Here is a 5,444-nt window from a genome sequence, read left to right as displayed (position 1 = left end):
GCAAAGCAAAGAGCAGGAGGCATAACTGCCCAATCCAGTCTTCCAGGTGAGTCGGATCTTCAACACAATATTCAACATTAAAAAAAAAAAAAAAAATTGGTGCCCTCGGAGTCAGGTTTAGCATTAAAAAGGCAACAGTGAAAGATTGGTGAGATGGCCCTAGAGGAGGCCAGCTTTCTAGCATGGAAGCAAGACTTACCTTAGTCTGAGACAGATGTTGGAAGACAACTTGAGACCAAGATCAAGTGAATAACAGAGGTTGGAGGGAGCCCGGTGAGTGCGTTGTATACACATGAGTCAGAGGCAAGGGCATTCAACTTGCAACTGAGAAAATGGATGGTGACGGTAATGGTATTTCCAACATTGAACATTGATTGAGTGCAAACATTTTGCCAGGTGCTGTAAATACTTTACATGCATTAGTTTACATAATCTTCACTACCACTGAGGTATTTATTATTATTATTATTTGCATTTTATATTTGAGGAAACTCAAAGAAAGACCAAACAATTACACAGTAGAGGGTAGCCCAGGACTCTAATTAAATTCCACAGCACTCTCTGAAGCCATGGAAAACTCAATGTCTCTGTTTCTTCATCTGTAAACATTTGTTATCTAACCTGTGTATAGAGACATTGTAGATGCTAAGGCCTCTGTGAAAACACTGGCTGTGTGTCATTAGGAGAGTATTAGCATTATTGTGAAGGCCATGCTTCCTCCAGAAATGCTAAATATATGCTCACTTTCTCATGTTAATACCACAAGGCCTTGAAGAAGTTTACTGAGAGAGGCTTATCAAATAAAAAACCCTCCTCTGTGTTCACAACAGACAACAGTGCCAAGGGAAGCTTCTCCCAAGAGATAAAAGGTCTCTTCCTGACACCCTTTTACAATTCTTATAATGTTTTTGGTTGGTGGACTCTTCTTGCTTATGAAAAGTCTTCTCCTTGAGAAGAACAGCCAGGTTCTTGTCCTTGCATGAGACTCTCCCGCAAGGCTCAAACCAGAGGACCACGCCATCTTCGCAATTGGGCTTTGAGTCTGAGAGGTAGCAGATAGAGAAAAAGATAGCAAATACATCTGTTTTCACAAGAGCCTGTTGTTCTCTGTACTAACTGCTATAAAAATGACATGAAACTAGCCACACATTAGTTTTGGTTCTCGTGACTAAATCAAGGAATGGCATGATGGTGCTGTGTCATTAGAAATGAAACCAGTTCTTAAACAAGAGAAATAGGGCCGACATTTTAATAACCTGAACGATTTCATAGAAAAATCAAAGCTGAAACTTCAACACCCCAGCCCTGAACACCTGCTGCTTAAGTTTGGTTCTGAACCAGTGAAACTTCTTTCTCGCTATGAAGACACGAGATGGGCCCTGACTTGCCCGACACTTGGTGGACAGGGAAGTCTTCCTTCCATCTGCTGTCCAGCTAGTTGGAAACGTGGGCTCAATCTTGGCTTTGACAGGACTAACTAAATTTGGCACTTCGAGAAAATACAAAGAGTACCTCTTTTGATTTTTATTTTTTCAAATACATATATATATTCAGGAATTTGACCTTCCCTGAGGTATTGTCATCCACATCTTTTCAGATAAAGAAACAGATTTGAAGAGGGTAAGTCACTTACCTAGAAGCAGGCAGAAGTGGGGTGCTAAACAAAGATTTCCTTATCTATATCTGTACTGCCTCCAATTTGGCCTTTATCACAATAATAATGATGCTGATGTAGTAAACAAGCACAGGTTGACTCCCAAGTATAACTTTTCCTGCCACAGCACCCACATTTTGCCTTGCGGGACCCCCCCACCCTCACCAACGCCGCTGTCTCCTCTTTCTCTAACAGCTGGATACCTCCAGCTCCAGGGATAACCCTGATAAGCTTAGGTCAATCAGATGCCCATCACAGGGCCATGGTGGTTGGCTCAGGGGTGGGCATACAGCTGGATTCAGGCCAATGAGACTTGAGGAAATGCTTGCCAGGGCTTCTGGGAGAAAACTTCCTCAGTCTTCTGTGGGGTTCCCAGAGGGGACAGTCCCCCTTCTCCTGGATAGTGTCTTGGAGAATACAAAGTTCAAAACTCCTTCAGCCATTTGTGTCACCAAGAGAAGTGCCAGCCTGAGGATGAAGCCAACACACAGAAGAAGCAGTACAAAGCTATAAACAAAAAAGATGTGGAGCTGGCATCGTGTGGAGGATGTAAATTCTAGACTGCGCACCAGGGTTTTCAGGCCATAAGCTAATGCAATCCCTTTGTTTGCCTAAGGCAGTTTGAGTTTGTTATCCCGTCATATGAAAATTCTTAACCCATGCAAACACCACTGGCATCACTCCCAGTGACACCCGATTGCTGCTCTGGTTTCTCAGTCAAGAGCATGAAACCCATTTGACCAAAAGGACCAACCCCTCAAAATTAATCAGCATCTCTGGAGTACACCCACCTCTAGTACCCAGCTTTCCAGAGAGGACTCACAGTTTTCTGTTCCTGGGGTCTGGTTCCTTCCATTTTCTGCTCCATGTTGACTAGTTCTACGCCTGTCCTCATCCGAGTCCCTCCACAGTGGCAGGAGGTGGCTGCACTCTGCCGAGGAGGCCAGCAGCTGAGTGGACAGCCAGCTGCAGACCTCGGGCACCAGCACTGTTAGGAAAAGGGGTGTCAGGAAAGGATTTTGCCACAATGTATTTTTAATAGAACATAAAATCAGGCGGGAAAAGTTTCTTTAGAACCCAGTTAGCTATACACGAACACCTCCCCAGGTCCCTGTCAGAATGCTGAATCCCAGGCAATTTTGGCAACCCTCAGAGGAGCTTTACTTGCTAGGTGGTGACTCTCACAGAGATTAAGAGATGTGGCATGAAAGATTCTAAAGCCCTGAAAATCTGTGATAAGAACTGGTTTTTGCGATTCTACTCAATCTCAGTTTCTCTTGAAAAATTCTGTTATTTCCACTCCTGGCCAATATGACTAAGCACAGAGGTAGAAACACAGTCTAAACAGTTAACAGAATCCAGTAACTACCCGATGAAGTCCAACAGCAGAGCCAGGAGGCATCCGTTAGCGCTGGCAGAGATGGGGAAGGAGGGCTCTCACACTCTCCCTGACCGCCTTCCTCATTCCCAATCTCTCGGAAAGAATGTGCCATTTTCCAAATGTGCCTTGACTCATCCGTTTCTCTCCATCTTTACTACAACCGTGTAATTCATTCATTTAGCACAGGTACACTGAAGGTCTGCTGTTCCGGGCACTGTTCTAGTGGCTGGGAGAACAGGACCGGCAATGGAATGTGAACACAAGTCCGAGGGACCTTTCCAGTTTGGGCCTCTCTTTGTAGACCCTTCTCACTGGCGTCTGTCCTGCTTCCTCCTTTGTCCTCTCCTTCCATTCCCCAAGCAGGAACCTAAAAGTTCTTAAAATATCAACACTTCTGTTTAAAACCCTTCAATGACTTCCCATCACTCCCTAATTAAAACACCAAGGCCTCCTGGCCCAGCCCTGCTGGTTGGCTGCAGGCCTCCCTACATCTTCGGCCTCTCCGCTCACCCTGTGCCCACTGTCCACAGGCACGCTGGCCTCCTTTCTGATCCTCAAGTATGTTAAAGCTTTTCCTCTTTCTAGAGCTTTCAATTTGCTTTTATTTCCTCATAAAACAGTGGCTTTCAAACTTTTTTGGGATAATAATGCCCACTAAGAAATACATTCCATATACCCTGAACCAGTGAATATGTCAACCTATATGTAAAGGCAACCTTAATTTTACATGATAATACTTCTGGTATGTTCTATTCCTTTTTTAAAAAGCTAGTCATGACCCACTAACCTGTAGTTTGAAACCACTCCTCCCTCTGCTCTTTCTCATGCTTCAACTTTCTATCTAAATGTTCGCCACTCATGGGGGCCCTCTCCAGCCACCTGATCTAAACCAGGCCCCTGACTTATGTTATTTTTTATCTGAGTCTCTTGTCCCTTCCCTTTGCAGCATGTATCAAAGTTATATATTTTCTCCATTGAGACTTGCTCATTGTCTCTCTCACAGGCCATGCCACGTTGTTAGCTTTTGAAGGCAGGACTTTATTTGCTCTGTTCCCTACCGTACATCCCACATCTGGTTCAACAATCAGCATGAGAGGAGAATATACATAAATATTCCTTGACTCACTGACTGACTGACAGTGGGTAGGTAAGTGATGCTGAGGCCTGGATTTAAAAATAAGCCTCCCCCATAAAAGGTACCAGGACCCCTTAAGAAATGGCTGGTTCTAGGGCTGGGGCAGGAAATAAACAAGTAGTGCCAGAAAGTAAAGAAATGCTCAAAAAACAAGAGGAAGGGACATGTCAAAGGGACACAGGTGCCAACCTAAAAGAACTCCCAATAGCCAAAACTGGAACCATTTGAACAGCAAAATAAATAGCCTAATATTAGGTTATAACCCAAGTCATTAAATAACTATGCATAAATGTTTGAGATACACATAGATATGCATGAGATTCCATACCAATATAAATGGTTGACTAAATAAATAAATGGGGGAGAAGAGATAAACCTTCCTTACAGAAGAATTCAGATGATTTATGTAACTACTATATAAAATAGATAAACAAGGTCCTAATATATAGCACAGGGAACTACATTCAATATCTTATAATAACCTATAATGAAAAAGAATATGAAAAATTGCATACGTACAACTGAATCACTCTGCTATACACCAGAAACACAACACTGTCAATTAATTATACTTCAATAAAATTTAAAGAAAAGATTTATGTAAATACCACCCTCCAGGAGGTGGAGCTTAATTCCCCCGCTCTCCCCACCCTGCAGAGGGGAGGAGGTACCGCACTTAGTACTTGCTTCTAAACAGGAGAGTAGGTAAAAGGGGAACAAGGTAACTTTCAGTGGGGAAACCTGGCAAACAGTACCTTGACCAGGTGTTTAAGGTTGATTTCACCATCCTGCCACGTACCCCCCTATCTGATGTGATAAGCAGAGCACTTCTCCTCTGTGGGTTTCCTCCAACAACCCAGGCCCCTGGTGCAACCATGAAAAAAGCATCAAACAAATCTGGCTAGAGGGACATTCTAAAAAAATACCTCACTAGGACTCCTCAAATCTGTCAAAACTTCATGAAGACCAAGACTAGAAACTGTCACAGACCAGAGGGATTAAGGAGGCATGATAACCACTTGCAGCGCGGTATCTCAGATGAGGCTCTGGAACAGGAAAAGGAAATTCATGGGAAAACTAAGGAAATCTGAACAAAATATGGACTTCAGTTAATAATAATGTATCAATATTGGCTCACCAGTTGTGACAAGTATACCTTTGTGGTGTAAGATGCTAACTGAAGGAGGAACTGGGTGAGGGATATACAGGAACTCCATATGTTATCTTTGCAACTTCTCTGTGAGTAAAAACCTATTCTAAAATTTAAAGTTTAC

General features: G+C 43.1%; 1 long non-coding RNA gene across 1 annotated transcript; it reads right to left on the bottom strand.

Moving 5' to 3' along the window:
• Positions 1–510: 510 nt before the first annotated feature.
• LOC135321588 (uncharacterized) lies at positions 511–5,107 on the bottom strand. Its single transcript, XR_010381455.1, has 3 exons — positions 5,097–5,107; positions 2,478–2,642; positions 511–1,042 (listed from the first exon to the last, which is right to left on the bottom strand). It is a non-coding gene; the product is annotated as an uncharacterized LOC135321588 (long non-coding RNA).
• Positions 5,108–5,444: the final 337 nt, after the last annotated feature.

The sequence above is a fragment of the Camelus dromedarius genome, chromosome 6 (assembly GCF_036321535.1).
Source record: "Camelus dromedarius isolate mCamDro1 chromosome 6, mCamDro1.pat, whole genome shotgun sequence".
Taxonomy (NCBI): domain Eukaryota; kingdom Metazoa; phylum Chordata; class Mammalia; order Artiodactyla; family Camelidae; genus Camelus; species Camelus dromedarius.
The sequence above is the reverse complement of the archived record's forward strand: the minus strand, read 5'-3'. Positions and strand labels throughout refer to the sequence as shown.